Raw genomic sequence first — 18,785 nt, forward strand, 5'->3', positions numbered from 1 at the left:
CTTGTTTTGATCTGTCTGTAACTGTTACATAACTGCGTATTCTTTTGTTGTACCTTTGCCTATTTCTCGTAATTAGCGCCGACACCTCGTGGCAACGAGGTTCTGGGCTCACACGTGTCAGTCGGCCGGGGCCTTCTTGCGCGGTGCGAGGTTTGCACGTCCTCGCTGTCCATGCATGGGTTTTCTACGGCTTCCTCGGTCCGGAGACAAGCTGGCTAGGTTCGCTGGTGATTCATCATTGGTCGGAAGTGTGTGTGTGTGAGTATTGTTTGTCTTTCTTTGTTAATCCTGCGATAGATTTGTGTACATAAACTAGATATTGTGCAAAAAAAATTGTCCCTTTGTTTGATATACGATCTTTAATTCTAAAAATCGTTCCAGTTTCGATGTGTTTCTACGTCTGTAGAATATTCCAGAAAACTGACCGGATGTGCCTTAAGTGATGAAATTAAACATATTTCTGAGACTGTCACTGTCGCATTTCCTCTTTAACTGTAGCCTAAGGCCTCTGTAGTCTCCTTGTTTGCTTGTGACCCACATATGCTGCAAAAAGTTTAGCCGGCTTCAACAAACAGAGGTGTTACTAGCCAACAATGTCAACAAGCACTTGGTTGCAATGTTGGCAACACATTGGTAACTCAGCTCTACAGACTTTGAAAAGGTTCCCTTAATTAATACATTAATTATTATGTTTTAGTTTAACTATTTTCTTTGCGTGTTTGTGTTACCTGGCAAATGTTGGAGCTAGTAACCAAACAATGAACCCTCTTAACATTAGCATGCTAGCTCTGCCATTATGACAAGTTAGCATGCTAGCAAACAGGTTAACTTTCCTCTCTCTTTCCTGTTAATATATAGATGTATATAGATGCATGTATCCCATGGGAGGAAACAGCAGACGACAGTTGCTACTTTGCTAGCCTAGTGGTGGTTAGCAAGCTTCAGCTTCCACTGTTTCTCCATTGAAAGATTCCGCTACAGGCTGTTTTAGTTTGTGGAACAATAGCCAAGACGTCACTAGGTTCAGTTAGGTTAAAGATAGAAGCTTGGAGGAAATCACTTGTCCTTTTATTTATTTTATTAAGCTTTTATCTAACCAGGTTCGTTCCACTGAGATCAGGGATCTCTTTGACAAGGGAGTCCTGGCCAAGATAGCAGTAACACAGTTACAGAATAAAACAATAATTAATCAATTATTTGCATGCACTTCGTTAAAACACTTGCGTGCAGAAAGCCTGGACTCCACTGGGTTTTAAATTCAGTCACAGGTGTGAGGTTTCGTAGATGCATTTCAAATTACAGCTTATTCCAAGGATCTGGTGCGATGCAGTTGTTTTAAAATTATAAAGCGGACACTGGAAAGATCTTTAGTTACTGTGATTTGGTTTTGCAGCAGCATTGCCTCTTTCATTCACAATTCACATGTTGTCGTCTGGTTATATTTTTAATGCCTTAAACGGGAACTATTTTGTGCCCTGTCTATTCGCACTTCCCTTTTTTTTTGCCCACAACAGATGATCAATGGACGTGTCTGTTAAACTTGCAGGAATAATATAAATGTGTTAGGGGAGAAGTTCGCTGCTTATTTTTAAAAATCCCAGACCCTTCAACAAGCCCCATCCTGACTCTTCCAATCCCGTATGACTGCAAATCTCTGGATCTTCAGGAGCGGCGAGCCAGCTTGCACAGCTATTCTTCGGTTACATAATCGGGCTTCAAATAGGAAATGATTCTGTTTTTTTGCTTTCTCTATGTTGAACATGCAGGCCTGGTGACCATGGTGAAGTCTGCTTTTGTAAATAGAAAACAAGAAGGCAAAATGTCTGCTGCATGACTTAGATTTTTCCTCTCATATAAAAAAAAAGAATAAAAAAAAAATTGGTAAATCAGATAAAGCAGATAGGGGACGAAAGTGGAAACGTGTTCTTCACACATACACCGGTCTGCGAATATACTGCAGCATGAACAGTCACGTCAAGAAAGAAGTCTTATCTTCCCCCCAAGTTCATAAAATTTTCTCTCAGGAGGGAGCAGGGGAGTCTGGTCAACACAACGCTTTCCTTCGCTTCCCGTGTTTAGTTGTCCTCCCCGAGATTCTTGGCAATCTGAGCGTAATAAATAGAACATCTGTTGAGTTTTCTAGGAAAAGGGTTGTCGAGGAGTCAAAGTGCTATAAGCGAACAGTAAAGCAAAAATGTGGTTCAAATTTGGCTTGGAGCAGAACAGTGGTTGGGGCTGATTCGCTTTCATTTGACTTAAAATGGCAAGTGACACTGCTCTTTAGTGGCTAATGATACATATTCAGTCTCAGTTACTTCTCAGGTTATTTATATTGCGAAGTGGACTCGCAGCCGAGATGCGGCAGGTTTGCAGATGTTGGGTTCTCACAGGGGGCGGCGGGAGGCCCCCTTGGTAATTGTGGTCATGACATGTATGGATATATGACCTGATGCCCCACCCTTGTCTTCATAAGTCTGTCGTTACCCTTCAGCTAGCGCCTTATCTCGTCTCCTTATCGTCAGACTCGGGATTCGGGGAACATCAGCCGTCGTCTCAGAAGCCGGGCTGCTCAGGTTACGCTTGAAATGGCTTCATGACGGGCCCAGCTAACTGTCTGTCTGTCAGTCTGTGAGCATACCTCCTCAAACCCCAGCTCCTGCAAGTATTTATTTTCAGATATGTTTTCATTTTGCGCTGATTTGTAGCAGAATGTCACTCGCAAGCCAAAAAGTAGAAGGCACTCTTGCTGCAACTCGCTAAAGTAAAACCAAAACAAAAAAAACATTTAATCGTAGCTCAATAAATCCTCATGTTCAGATGTCATCCCTCAAATTAAAATCCTCCTCCACCTGCCTCTGAGTATACAAGAATGAATGGAATTGCACCTTGAGGCTAACCGCTGCCTCACCATTCCAGCTCTCAGTTAGTGATAAGCGCACAACAACCTGTTAACTGCGGCACATTTCAGCCTGTGCACGCATGCCAATCAGTTGCTACATCAGCGCTCCAGTTAATAATTTGTACAGTAGGTGAAAACGCTTGCGTTTGGAGACAAGTAATAGCGAAACTGGCCTAGATGCAAACAATGTGACATTTTCACTTCTCGGTTGCGCCGTGCCACGTCAAAGAGACTTGACCCGGGTCGTGCCGTTCACTCGCTCTGTTATATGGACTGGGCACCTTGAGAAGTGAGCGATCCATTGTCAAACCTCTTTGACCTGCTCTCTCCTTCAGCCTCTCCTATTTCCGCACAAAGACTCTCTAATGCCAGGTAGCTGGCGCTGGCATTCCTGTTGCATTCCACTATGGGGAAGTTGCTGGGATCAGGATGAAAAATGCCTGAAACAAAGGCCTACTCTCATTCACAGGGTTTAAGGTTCTGTGGGAAAGTCCAGGCTGGACAGAGGTTGGATGGCAGAGGAATGCAAAGAGGGGCATAGCTCACACAGTCTCTATGACACGGACCCAAAGACACATTGACAAGGTAGAGGTCTCCTTACACGGAGTCATGAAAGAGGATGATAAGACTCGGGATAGCTGCAGCGAATCCTCGGGTTATCATGTTTACATACGGCAGTTGAGTCATTCACAGGGCATGCATGATGAGCGGACCTCAAACTGAATGTGTGGGCGGAAACCTGAGAGGTTGCGCCCATTGCGACTCCTCCGAGGTATTATTTGTCTTCACTTAATAGCAACTGTAACTATCTCCTTGTCACGGCTGCTTCGTTTTAATGGCAACGGCGACGGGAGGCGGAGCCGCGCAATAAAGTCTCAACCTTTACGAGCTGTGGACCTTTAAAGAGAAAGATAGAAAATACATTTAGTCGCATGGGGCTTAACGACACGCTGGCTGTGGTTACACCAATCAGCCACAACATTATGACCACTAACGAACACTAACTATATTCTGTTGCTAGACACCACATGACACCCACAGAAGGCCCGTGTCCGTTCTCTGATGAGGCACAAGGGAGACCTGCACAATATTAGGTGATAATGTTATGTCTGATTTATGTATCTAAAACTTAAGCTGACTAATTAATACTTTAACTAAATGAACTTTACATTTCTCGACCCTCTATTGGTTTCCGGGCAGGAAATTGTTCAGCACGTAACCCAGTGTAAATCCTTTTCTATGTATCATTAACATTTTACAAGCAATAAGAATGAAACATTGTTTCTGTGCAAGGTTACTTTTACTTTCTGTTGTCCGTAATCATAAAAGATCACTGCAACGGTGTTTTCATTCACCAAGGTATGAAGTCCACTCCCGTTACCGCCACATGTAGGTTAAGTGCCTGCTTCACCCACCCCTCCCCTGAGCCGCATCTGAACCGACCGGGGCTTGTGAAGATTTAGAGAGGAATTTACTGTCAAAGCTTTTTCACTCTCCCACAACAAATAGCAACAGATACTCTTGATAATGCACCTTCAGCTTGTGGGTGCACTGAAACGACGGTTGAAGCTGTCACAGGTCGCGTCTCCCATGTTTTTGCTGTAGAGAGATTTGGCAACTTTGATTAACCGTTACGGGTTAAGGTTCTCTCGTTTTTATTGTGTTGAGTTTAGACGCTAGCTGGGAGCAGCATGCTAACAGCCTCGCAGAGCTTATCTTAAACCGGAAGACTTCCGAGTTATTGTTAGCATGACTAGCATCGATGAATAATCCCGCAGCTTCCACATTTTACACATAACTTGCTTTACCCGTACGCATGCCCATCTCTAACGGATGCTGACAGGTCTTGATAAACCCTTTTTCCTCTTAGGTTTTGTTTAACATTATTCTTTTTTTTTTTTTTTTCTCACACAGAGATTGAAATCAGGACCCGAGCACACCTACACAATCAAAGCGGCCATTTGTTTACGCTCAGAGCTGCGGCCTCCTGCTACCAACTCGGGGCCATTTATCATCCCCGGAGTCTATATGCAGTGTGCGGTTGTGGGGCGTTGGAGATGGCGTATGTGGGGAAATGAGAGGAGATCTGTTGCAGCCCACAGGCCCCCTTCACAATCTCTGATGTGGCTTTAAGACTTCCGAGGAAATGCAAGGCCTTCTGGGATAGCACTTAAGCAGTCTCCAGTGTTTTTTCGCGAGCGTGTGTTGGGAGCGTGAATGAGTGCATGTGCGCGTATCGCCGTGTATGCCTGTGTTTGTTCTGCCGCTCTCGGCGCTGCCGCTGAGCCCGCTCTCCTTTGATGTGTGACGGCGCAGTTGGCTGATTGCGGCTTTCTAAGGAATGAGGGAGGGCCGTGGCAAAACGAATCGCACAGGTGACTTTCCTTTTTGGGTGGGGCCTGCTGATATGAAACGTCCTCTTGAAAAACTTCCGCTTCACATCTGCGAAGCGCGTTTGCCTTTTAAAAAGAGGACGGCGTTCCCACCGGTTCCTCGTGGGCCGTTATCGGCCTTATTCAAACAAGGCGCTGGGCTGCGAGATAAATAGTTAACTATTATCTCCAGCCATCTCCAGTCAGGTGTGCTCCTCACATGCAGTGATGCATTAGGAGCCACTTTAGAAGGATAGTATGTGAGCTTAGATGAAGAAAAATGTTAATGTTCTTGGATATCCAATACCATTTTGATTTTTGTTTAATGCTTCCCTGCTTTTTGTTAAGTGAATAAGGCTGCTGAGAGGCCCAGCCCCTCTCATCTGCAGCCTGTTATGGCGGAGCCGGGGGATGACATCATTTTGGTCTCGGAGCGGCGGCTGGTAATTGGCTCGCTCTCCTTCTCCTGCGGCACGGGCCAAACAGAACACACAAGTGGAGCCAGGCAATGCAAGTCAGATGCACTGGGTTTTTCCAGAGTGGCTGGTGGGGCCTCAGTGCAGACTGAGAGCCAAGAGGCCTCGAAAAAGGGGTGTACCGATCCAACTGTAAATGTCAGAAATGAATGAAGGGCCTCAACTCAAAATGAAATCTGATATAACGCCGCCGCGGGCCAGCCCGTTTGATCTGTCCTACTATTCACTGCTCAAGTCGTCTGGATAACTGAGCCCATTCTCCGTGATATGACATTGCAAAAGCATTTTCATGTGGAAGTTCTGTGAGAGCCAACTTCAATGAGCTCTCGGCCCACACAATGTTCCATTACAGTGGAACTGAACGACTACACCTCTGGGCTGCAGAGGAGCCACAGCCAGCGACTGTTTGTAATATTACAATCAGTGCAGTGCACAAATTCTCATCTCTGTGAAAAAAAAATCAAAAAAATGCATCTCAATGCAGATGCATCGCTGATGATAGATGATGTAAAGCTCCATAAGGCATTATTCTGAAATTCCAAGCACATGTGAAAAAAAAAAAAAAAAAAAATGGCCAGAGGATGAAACATCTGGAAACGGGATTAAACGTCTGCAGGTTCAGATGTGCGTCCCGTGAATGAACATCCCACCAGCGGGACAACAATGCGCAAGAAAACAACCGGTCCCGTCGGTTCGTCGAGCCGCCATTTGATGGGGCAACACGGCGTAAAGTGTAATTGGTTGCAGTGGATGTGAGAATGAAACCTGCTTCTGCCCCGTGGCCAGTTTCGAGGATAGTTGCCGAATAGCTGCGTTCCAATAAAGCAGAGTTGTTATCTTTTATGGACGCTTCTCTGTCATGCCACCATGTGCACTGCTATGTGGTTGTGCAAAAAAAAACAGAGACATGCTGATCTTCCGATTACAGAGATTACATAAATCTCCCTGTTATCATTGAAAAGAAAAGTTGTGAGAACATGTTTGGTGTCTAAAGCCTGTGTGGGAAAAGATGCATTCTTGCTGTGTCAAAAGAGGGTGCAGTGCTCAGCGTGTTGGCACGCGCCCGTCGGCCCGTCTTTTGCCCATTGTTATTTCCCTACACCAGTGACATATAAATGGGTGTCAGTTGTGAAAGGAAGGTCACATCGGGCTCGTAGGTGGTGAGAACATCAGAGTTCCTGTCAGGGCCAAGATGCAACTCAGCGTCTGTGGGCTAAAACAACTGACTGAGCGAAAAAAAGAAAAAAAGAAAAAGGAGAAGAAAACTCTCAGACGAGCTGCACTGCTTTTTGAAGGAGTCTTCGAATGCTTTCGCTCTCAGAGCTCTGCCAGGTCCTACACTGAGCTGTGAAGTCGTGCGCTGCAGTAATTCAGCGTAGGTGTTGTCACCATGATGAAACCAAATGTAACATTCGTTGCATGCTTATTGAGTTTCCATACAACATCATCTTGTGGCCTTAAAGATAAGCTACAGATCGCTAATGCAAGCCGCAGAAGTCATGAGTCATTCCTTTATACCGAGGCTCTTTAAATAATATTAACTCAAACAGAGAAAAGTAAGTCGGGTTTAAAGTCCCAGTGAGGAATTAGAGAATCTAATGCAACCGCATTCAGCATGCATGAAGCATTGTAATTGCTCTTTATTCATGTTTACTGTTCAATCTAAGTTTGATATGCACTCCCCTTTTCCACTCTGCTTTGGTCTCCACCGGGTCCTGAGGGAAAAATAGTGGCTGGATGCTAATTTGCAGACCATAAAGGCAAAACAATGCACTGAAAGTTTTTTTTAAAGCTCCACAGTGCTTTGGGGAACTGCAGCATTGTGTGATAAGTCTTTGTGCGAAACCTCTTTCCCGTCATTTCCATTGTTCATGTAAACGTGAGCTGCCGCGGCTTTCGTGTGACACATTTCGAGAAGGAATATGGCAAATAAAACTGGTTCTGTTTGATTGGATTGCTCAAAAGCGAGGGCACGATGAATGGCTGTCGAGGTTTATTAGTCTCCGCCCACAACCACGTCACCTGCATTGTTGTTAGGCTGAGCCAAATAGGATGCAAGTAGACAAGTTTAGCTTCTGTCACCGCCAAGCTATGACAAACATTCAATAAAGAGTGTGTTTTGCACAAATTCTGCAGGAATACGAGGTCTTTGGGTTTCGCTATGATGTTGATCAGTCTTTCAGCTGCGTCTGAGGCAGCATTAATACTGTTGGTTTTAGTTTTCTGAAACCGTTGACTATGATAACAATGATTTGACTTGTTTCGCTTCCCATCATAAGCCATCTGAGGACAGAAAGCTAATTTTTAATAGGCAGGTGCCTGTGGAAACTCTACTCAAAGTTGAAAATTAAGAGGAAAGGAATCCCCCTCGTAGCCCATTTTTGCCGCCACCGATGCACATTTCAGTACATCCTCTCTGCCTCTCAGCTGGTGAGCTAGCTGTCGAGACAGAAACTGCGCCTGAGGGAGGAAATGATTATAGCATAAGGGAATGTGTTATCATTTTCTCCTTCTTGTGCATGCTCCCTCAAACCAGCTGAATGTCATATAGTCGGGCTCCTTATCTGTAAGAGGAGAAAGAAGCACATTTTGCGAATTGGGCGCGAACGGCTCGTGTCTTCTGTATGTTTTAGATTTCGGACACTTCCGTGTGTCACGTCAAAAGACGATTGGTTCGGATTGGACATGTGTGCACTGAAATATCAAATGTCATGTAGATTGTTGTGTGGCCGTACAGTGGAAAAGTCTATATCGTATTCCCCATCCATCAAACGCTGCTCTCTGGAGGAAACAGACCCAGCTGTTGTTGGCCATTGATACCTTTGTGTTGAACCGCAATAGTCTACAGTCGCGTCCCTCAGCTGCTTCACCAGCCTGTTAGTGCACTTTGTCTTGAATGCTTACTTGGATACATATTTCATTCTTTCTCTCACAACGGGTGACAACTACCTAACTTCCGATTATCGACCTAAGAGTTCACGTCAGAAATGTTAATTAACTTGTACTGTGTACACTCCAACACACTGCTATGAATCATAGACCTCTTTAGGAGGTTGACATCTGGATTTGTCACAGTGCAAGACGTGTTAATTCCACTTAGCATTGGCCTTCTTGCATTCTGGTTTAATTGGTGCTTTCAAACGGAACATGTGAGCTTGTGGTTACGGCATGGAAAGTTGTGTACGTGTTAGGTGTCCATGCGGTAACATTCGTCACATACTGAGAAATCACAGTAAGTTACAGTAAGCTAATGTAACAGCTACCCGCGCTACTTTTGAACTTTCAAACTTTCTGGTCGTGAAAAATACAGGAAGATATTAAATACAACCTCGTGTACAACATGCAAAGTCATGTAAGCAATAAGCTTAGTGTTCAAGTGGCACCTTCGGCCATAACGTGTGAGGACACCTCTGTTGGGCAACTTCATGTCTAGAAGACAGAGAGGCTAACATTTTTGCAAACTAACTAGCGGGCTATGTAATGTAGAACATGAAAAGGCCCTTCTAAAAATGTCAGCAAACATGCCACAACTCGCAAACACGGCGCTCTGTGAAGTTTTTGGACTTTCAGGGTCATTCATGTGGAATCTGCTTGTGAATATAGCAAACACAACCCACGCCTGGAAGGAGGCTGCAGATGCTAATGTTAGCTAGACTAGCTAGCTTTTAGCAGGACTCTGTGGTGTTCCTTTTCTATATGTGTTATGACTACATTTACCAACTTCCTTATTTGCAGTATAGGGATGAGCAACTTTGAAGATGTTGGCTCTTCAAATAACAAAGTGGTCAAGCTATCCTTAGCTAAAGCTAGCACATCAGCTAGCATTGAATGGAGTGCAGCCACTGCTTCTGAAGCAGACATGATCGTTAAGATGTGCAAAAGTATTTTCAATTCTTCTACACTCAGTTTTGAGCTGACGTGCACCACGTTTGGCTTTATGATAGATGGCATGTTCTTTGACGTACGTTGTGATGCCCCCCAGTCACTGTATTTGTATTAGCAACGGACTGAGCTCAGGAAACCCTACACAATGCAAACATATACACTTCCCTTCACATCTGAGAGCACATATCAGTTTGACAGCCGTGACTGCAAAGGGTGGAGAGAGGAGCCGCACCTTGAAAGCTCTGGCAACTTTTCATGTCTAGCAAACAGCCGCATGTGTCAAACTTATCCTCCCACGCTGCACATTTCACACATTCCACAAGAATGTTTGCTTTTTTACCAGGTCACAAGAACTGATCCAACACTGCATTATATGTCTCACTGACTTTATGCAGCTTTTGAAGATCAATTCTATAATGCTGCTTCATCTTGTGCAATTTTGTCTTTGCCCAGTCATCAGTTTTCATGCAGTCCGACTGAAAGTCTTGCTTCTCCCAGCGAGTATTTATGTCCTCATGGGCTAACCATAAAGATAGCCTCCCTGTGCTTTCGTTTCCTCAGTGACAGTGGGAATCCTGACCAAGGGCTTGAGCTCCAACCATAACATATGCCTCACTACTTCCTGTTATCAATGATTACATAAGGTTTCGGAAACAAAGACATCCTAGGTTGTCAGGGAAGCAGCCAGCCTTCCGTCGATTTCCATGAGAATGGAATAATAAAAGTTTTATGTTGACATTGATACTGTGGTGGGATACTGAAACGAGACAGTCTGCAGCCATGCTAGCTGCTCTGTGAGGTTCTGTTTTGCCCAGCAGTGCTTCGAGCTAAATGCTAACATGCTATTTTACAGATGCAATGTTCACTATGCACCTTGAACTTGCAAAAACAAAGTACAACCGAAGCTAATGGCCATAACCCATGTACAACTTTGCAGGCAAGCAATAGTTGAGACATCTCAAGAGCAGATATCTTGGCTAAATGTGATGTTCCAGCTCCGTGGTAGCGCCATGACAGTGGGCCAGCATGCACATTATTATGACTCCAGAAATAGTATTTTAATGGTATGACTTACACCTGCTAATGCATTCCAATATGTCTGCTGTGCATCGTCGAACATGTTAATGTCAGTGGGGTACTAGAACAAATGTCAAGCATCGAGGGTCATGTGTGTTTATAACGTGATGTCTTGCGTGCATATTTTTGTGTGAACCGAGGATGTCGATCAATAAAGTTGGATTATGGACAGTGGTGAGGATGCAAAGTGATAGAGCCAGAACTTGAGCAGCACTCCCCAGGGACAAGGCCTCGGCCCTGGGAAGCAGTGGCCCAAGATCAAGAAGACCATCGCAGCTTCAGGCCGCAACAGTACTGGGAAACTCCTGCTTTCCCAGCGTGGGCTGTCGGCTGACATATGAACAACTACTAGGATTAGCTCTGTTTCTCCCAGACTTTCGGTGGGAAGAACTGATGAGTTTCTTTTCATTGACTGTAGGCAAAGAGGAAAAAGGGTTTCTCCTGGGCGGAAGCTATTATTAACTAGCCCGATAGAGTACTAAATAAAGGCAGTCCTTGTGGGAATGTTTAGTTGGATCGAATGCCCCATTTCTAGGAGTGTGAAATGATTTTGTGCATGTAGCATGTTGTATCATGATCAGTGTGATCCACCTCTTTTAGCTTGGGGGGCTCTGAGCTTGGTAACAAAGCCCTGGTATCTTGTTCTGTAAGCTTGTTATTTGATTAAGACTAATCTCCGGGTTTTGATTTCAACTGGTTTTGTCTGGGGTGGAAGTACTTTTTGCTCTCTTTCTGTGTCTAAATTAATGCTCAGCCTGTTCAACTGGATTTTAAGCTCTCTGACCTAAAAAGGGCTGCACCCAAAGTAATGTGTGAAGGGGTAAAAGACATGAGAAAACACAGAGCAGACGATGACAAATAAGAAAACAGAAAAGGCTCCTTGAGAAATCCTTGACATTTGGGATAAAGCACTTACCTTTGTTTCTGGGAGCTTGATGAAAAGATTGGCACCGCTCGCACGTCTGATTGCTAAATATGTAGCTGAGCTTGGCATGAAGGCTGGAAACAAGTCAACGGTGTGTGCATGCTAGCAACTTTAAAGCTCAATAAAAGTTGTTCTTTCATAGGTATTTTGTAGGAGAGCTTGTTCTGTGCTCACTCTATCTTTAAGCAAGCTAGCTGTTGCTATTTTATGCTAAGATAAGCCAACCAGGTGCCATACTTCATGGGTATACGTTTTAGGAGGAGGCTTGAGATGACTGCTGATTGCTGTGTTGTTTCTCATATTGCTACACTTGAGTTAGAGATGAGATGATTTCAGTAATGCTGCTCAGTATGTGAAATCGCTGGGCATGATCAGAGACAGGAACGCCCTGGTGGACGTGGACCCAAGTTAATGGTCTGGGTGCCATCAGGCAGGTTGGCTCCTCTGCTCCACTGGACCTCTGCTGGACCCCCCACCCACTGCAGGATCAAAGCTATGCTGGATGTCAGGGGACCGGAGGAGAATGATGTTGTCACCCACCCCTGACCACACCATCACCATGCTAACTCATATCATGGAATTTCCTGCAGATAGGCCTGGTATGCCCCTGTTTGTCTTGTTTCTTTTATTCTTGGGCTGTCTGGAATGCCAAATTACACAATATGCGAGGAGGAAATGTTGGATTTCGCCATCACTCAAAGTGTTTATTTGTTGTGTTTGCATTGCTGACTGCGGTGGGAAGCTCAATGCAGGCCGAGATGGACCAAACAACTGCTTTGTGGTTGAAGTGAAGTGGTCTTTTCGAAAACCGCATTACGCTGTATATGCTTTGCTTCCTGCTTTTCACACACTCTCCCTTTGTCTTCTGTGAATATTGGATAAATGCAGTCGGATCTGCGAGGCCGTAGCGAGCCAAAGCTACCAGAATGGTTTCAATTTTCAGACAAAGTCATTACAAGTGGAGTTACCTCACAGAAACAGTATTTTCCACCCCCACTTAGATCTAATAAACTGACAATACTTATCAGTATGCGTCGATGGGTTTGGCTGCAGTTCATGGCCTGTTTATCTGCAGGACCATTGTTGTGGCAAGCTTTAACTCCATAATGGTAACAGGTTGATTTCCATCCTTCTGTTCGAATGCAAGAGACGCTTCAGGGGAAATACAGGCCTTCTAAATCGCCCTGCTGAATTTAATCAAGCAATGAGACCAGTGAGGTGAATTAAGACTGGAGCTGAGTCAGCCTTACAGAGGCCTCTTTATGCCACTGCAGAAATCGAGGAGGCCCAGGGTTAGCATGCATCACACACAGGAAAACACCAGGCAGCTCCCAGACAGTCCCGGCCACAGCAGTCCGCCCCTGAACCCCCCCTCCACCCCCCCACCCCCACCCCGTGCTCGGCATTTATAAGGAGCATATCGGCTTGCTCGGGCCGCTTTCAAAGAGCTTTCGTTCACATTGCGAGGCCCCCCATTTCCTCCTCATTCTCAGGAGGGAAATGTAAGTGTGCAGAAGTGGAAATGTTGCAGAGTCGAAGGGAAGTGAATGGACGAAGAAAGCAATGTTATTTGTGGAACTATGAGGCCCATAGGCTTAAAATAAACATACACAAAATGACTTACTGGAAACTGCTCAGTCCTCTGCTGCTGATTAACGCCTCATTTTTTTTTTTTTGTGGGCACTGTTTGAGAGAAGGACAGAGGGAGGAAAACTAACTTTTGTTTGATCCAAGGTCATTGAGTGGCCAGCTGCAAGTCCCTCTATCTACCCCTGGGATCTGTCTTCCTATTGGACATCCTGTCTCTGATGAATTGTCACTCTTCTCATTTAAGATGACACAGAGGAAGCCGGCGGCTGCCAGGACACACCCACCGGTGCTCGCCGACCAATGGAATCCGTCCAGTTGTCGAGCATCCTTCGCATTCAGAAAGCCACAGCTGCCACAGGAGCTCTTCTGCAGGAATTTTTGTTTGTGTCCTTCCTTCCCTAATCTCTGACCACACACACTTGTTCACTTGTGACAGGCAGCCGCTGCCTCTTGGCCCCGGCCCAGTCCACCCCCCCCCCTCGAGTCTTCTGCACCGCCCTGAGACATCTGTGTGTTGTGAAGCAAATGAGCAGGAAAGCTGGGGGAACTTCAGAGTCGACTGCTGGAACAGAACAAGGGGGCCCCCACAGCAGAGTTATATAACAGAAATCTAGCTGTCTGCTCACATGAGGAACATCACTCTCTCTTGTGCAGACGCATGCCGCGCTCTCATGCCGTGAACATGGGCAATATTTTACATGCGTGCTCTGCTTTTTCAGTCTGGCCTGCCGGGGGACCGGACAGATACAAATGTCCTCCATCTCCAGATATTTAACTGATTCCTTCAAGGCTTGTTCACTGTTAACCGGAGAGGATGTGACCTCACCCACTTAAAATCCAACCTATGTCGCTTGCTGCTTATAACTTAATCCAGGCTTCCCGTTCGTGCTAAGTGTCCCTCTCCGCCCATGTGTGCTCTTCAAGGACTTTGGGTGGGAAGTTGGATTGTTCAGTGCTGACAATTCTCCTAATTTTGCAAATTTGGCACACGTCATGAAGCAGAACTTTGATATTTGGGGAAACTTGTTTGCCGTCTTGTGCAGAGTTAAATGACCTTTAATACCACTGTCATATTTGTCCGTTAAAGCTGGGAAAATAACGTGGAAGGAGCTGGATGTAGGGGTGAACCGGCAGAGAATTATGACTTCTTGACTTTTAAGATAATTCATTTAACACTTAGCTTAAAGGTCGTGGTTCACTCTTGCCACTATCAGGCAAATGTGAGGCAGCTCCGACTATAAGATAAGATAAGATAATCCTTTGTTATTCGTCCCGCAGCACCAAATAGAAAACTAATATGTTTAGCAAGTAGCAAATGGAGATAGGGGAGCATTTAGCACCTAAAGAGAGCAGATGGTGGAGAAAATAGAGCTGAAGGAGACTGAAAATACAAACATCTAGGAATTGTGAGGTCGCTCCACGTGCGTGAACAGCTGCTGCTAGCAAGCCCGCCGCATCAATTCATCAATTCATGATAGGTCGGTGTTGTTTCTGCGCGTTAGCCGTTAGCTTAGTCCGGCAAGAGCAACAAGCGGATCGAGTCAGCCCACCTCCGAGGCTTCTTGATTGAGATGTTTTATCTCCCTTTGCAAAAACAAGGATCTATTTATCAGTTTACGAGGTCATGTGGAAGACTCTTTCCTGACTCTGAGTAGTAACTTCCTGGAGCTTTTGCTCCAGCAACAACTCGCAGTCACAACACAGACCCACAAAAATCCCCCCTAATACTGTGATTAGTTCGTTTTTTCTTTTATTTTTTTAGATTTTGTACAGATAAAACAAACACGACGCAAACGGGTAGGTGGATTTTGTTTCTTCTGACAAGGCCGAGCTGGTTGTTTCTTCCTGTTTTCAGTCCTTTTTCAAAGCCGAGCTAATCTAACCAACAAATGGAGTGAGATATTGTAATTAGGGTGATATTCAACTTATCATTAAATCAGGAGTCTTTCTTTGTGTTGATGCTTTACAGGATTAGCGTAAATCTCCTGTCGGGGCACCTTATAGAACCTCTTTTGTTTAAAGTGTACCCTCTTCCTCTCCCCTCCTCTGTCTGCTATTACTCCTGAGTTCATGTTGGAGAATAGGGCAATGTTCTCAGAGGCTCTGGTAGGAGTGAGGGATGCAAGCTGCCGGACGTCAGACTTGTATACAGACATAATGGAGGAGAGAGAGAGGAGGGGGGGTCAGCAGTGACCGAGGCCCAAACTGCAGAAAAGAAACCCCCTTGTGTTCACGACCCAGACCAGGCCCGGATGTTGCTATCTGTCCCGTCATTGTCTTCTCAAATGTTGGCATTTGAGTTTGAATGATGGCTTTCAGTTTAGCCAAAACATTCCTAAGACGCAGAAAAGGGGAAACACCCTCTTTTTCCTGCGCTGATTTGACGGCGTTCCGTTTTGTTTTCTAATCTTGCTGCGTAGTTGAGTGCAAATTAGCTGGTTGCACCACGCGGTTTTCCAATCGCATCTGAAGGATTGATGGTGGGAGTTGCTGAGGCATTAAGGAAGTGGGATTTACACTTGCAAAAAAAAATAAATAAATAAATTTAATTACGAGATGCTGGGTAGAGAAAACCACAGCGACTGTTGGGAGCAGCTCCAAGCGGCCGTTCCTCCTGCATGGTTTGCTGGAGTTCTCCTGGAAAGCACCACTTTTCTCCCGGGCCACTCTGCAGTGAGTGGCAGCGACAGGGGACGCCTTTGATGATGTGACACACGCGATAGACTCTTGCTCCGCGCTGCCGATAGCATGACCAGAATAGCAACGCGAAAGAGCGAGCACGCGCAACGTTCGCCCCAGCTTTTCATGTTCGGGAGCGGGGTTCTTTTAGCCCCGCTGCCAGTGAGGTGTAATCAGTTGATGCGAAAGCGTATAGTGTGAAGGAGCCATGTGACAGACGCGACCGCTTTATCTCCTCCGCCGGCCCGAGCTACGCCAGCTATCAGTCAGCGCTGGGAGGAGTGTTCACCGCCGTTCACACCGCAGCATTCCAGCCATAGCATCCTCTTCTCTGCTGTCAGTAAACTCAAACAGCCGGCTTGACTCGGAGCACATGGGCAACCTGTAATCAAGCTCGGCCCCGAAAACTGGCACGTAAAAGTAAATCCTGTGTTTATATCTGAGCGAGGCCTCCCTCGTGGAGCGCCTTGCTTGATCTTGCACAGGAAACACATAAGATGATGTTAAGCTTCAAACCAAGCTGCGGGATTAAATATCTCGACTATCACCCTCCACCTCTCCTCTCTTTCTTTGTCTCTTTCTCTTGATCTGTGGCAGTCTGCCCATCTCCGGGCCCCTGTGCTCTGGTGGGTTCAGTGGACTGGTATGCGGCAGGAATCTTTGGATCAAGGTGATTTCACGCTCCTCCACGTTTTCCCAGGGCTTCGGCCGCTCTCTGTTACCTCTGTGCAGCCCACAGCGTGTGATAGCGGCTGACATGTGTTATCATAGGACACATGCACAAACAGCAGCTACGGGGTAAGGCTGCTTTATCTGTCTGACACCTCTGTTTCCCTCAAGTGTCAGTGCTTTGACTGTCTGGTATGGGAGGTTTCTTTGGTCTCTTGGGGAGAGACCCCCTTTAGACAATTGCATTGACCCCGCGGATTTGCCAGCCCCTCCGTGCACAGGCGAGGGGATAACCCCCTGACTTGACATCTCAATTCTAAGATGAATCCCCTCAAACATACACCCCCTTCCTTTGTAGCAGAACTAATCTTGCTAACCTTGACATTCCCTCAGAGACAGTTCCCACTCTCAGTTCACAGTCTGTTCTCATAATAGCTCCACAGTGCTCTGTGTTTTTTTTTTGTTTTTTTTTTTCTCAATGAAACTCCATATCTCATTCAGCTCTTTGGTGGCGGCTGTAAAAGGGGGAAGTTTGTAAAGTCATTCCAGTGAGAAGCACTCTGGTTCAGCTACCGTCACGAAAAATGAGCCATAACTGCGAGCGCACTGACACATGATCGGAAGCAGCGAACTTGTAAGTGTGAAAAGACGTTTTGCTCTGATGTCTTTGATAACGTTGGCAGCCGCTAAAGTTGCGCGGAGAAAAACACGCTGACCTGAAATGGCCTTCACATATCAAAAGTGATAGGAAGTTGACAAACCCGTGACTTCCTCTTCTATTATAATCGCGTCGTTTGACAGACGAGGTCCTGTCTTAGAAGGACAAAATAACAAACACTTTTATGCATCCTGGAGACACTGAAAGCACTCTCTGCAGATTTGCATGTCCATCCTCATATTTTCATCCTTCGGCGTGCCACCATTCCAAAGGACTTCCTTTACGGAAAGCTTTTGCTCTGGAATGAGATCAACTTGCCGTCCACACCCTTTGCCATGAGGATGTCAGCAACATCGCACTGCGCCCCGCAGGCTGCAGCTCACGTGTACGAAATGTTACCACCGGTTTCTAAGAAGCCGAATACTGACTTAAAGCAAGGACTATCGTATATTTTTAGACTCTAAACTTGTGGTCACTCTTGCAAACTCTGTTGCTACAAACAGACATCTTAGTAAGACTGAAACTCCATAGTTATGGTAAGAGAGCAGTGAGGTGATTAATGTAAATGCTGGCATGCAAACCATGCTTTTGTGCCGATCTTTAGCAGATATAGGGCTTATGTTAATCGTCTCATTTAAATGTGCTCAGATGCTAATTGCTACCAAACACGAAATGAGGCTCAAAGCTCATTGGAATGCGACTACCCGAAAAGCGTCGGACAAATTGAATTTATGACCCGATTATCAAGTCTAGCAGAGCACAATGTAAAGTTTGTACCGTGTTTCATTACAAACCTTCAACTACCTGTTGAGACGTTTCCCTCAAACTGCATGGTTGCACTGGAAGTCAGAGTGAATTTAGTTTATCCATCCAGTAATCATCGAAATATTTCAGCCTAAAGTTATGAACATTACTTAGGAATAAGTAGGAGTTGAGACTTCCTCAAAAATACCAATGCCTTCGCTTTGCAGTTTATATTTGGACGCTACAGCTATGAGCAGTAGGTGACTGGCTAACAGCCACCTACTTATCCAGCTAACATCCCTGCTTAAGTCAAAAATTATCGCCATTCTCCTTGTCTTATTAATGGCTGTTTCGTGGTTTGTCTGACATCTGCACTTACTTTATTTACTGTTGTCTGTCTCGCGAGTTAATCACCATTCTTCAAATGTTAGCAGTCATCTTGGAAAACATATTTAATGTGGAACTGACCTCATGCACTTTTACATCTGTGAGAAATTCAGCGACACGCTTATTGCTTTCATCAGACACGTGCTAATTTGACAGCAGAGGACTTAACAACCGCTCCGTTCACTTTGCTAATAGCTGCAGCTTGTTAACCTTTTCAAGGATTTTTTCCTGTCAGTCCCCTTATTTATTGCGAGGTCCTCAAATATGTTGGGCCAGCTGGGTTGGAGATCTGCAGGCGTAATAGCAGACAGCGCAAAGTGCTGATTTATACCATAAACTGCATATAATAATGTAAACGGTCTGTGATTTGTACCCTGGAGATGTGGCATTCTTCCATTTTTCTATACAACAGCAATCTTGTTGA

This window comes from Mugil cephalus, chromosome 22 (assembly GCF_022458985.1).
Source record: "Mugil cephalus isolate CIBA_MC_2020 chromosome 22, CIBA_Mcephalus_1.1, whole genome shotgun sequence".
NCBI classification, from domain to species: Eukaryota; Metazoa; Chordata; class Actinopteri; order Mugiliformes; family Mugilidae; genus Mugil; species Mugil cephalus.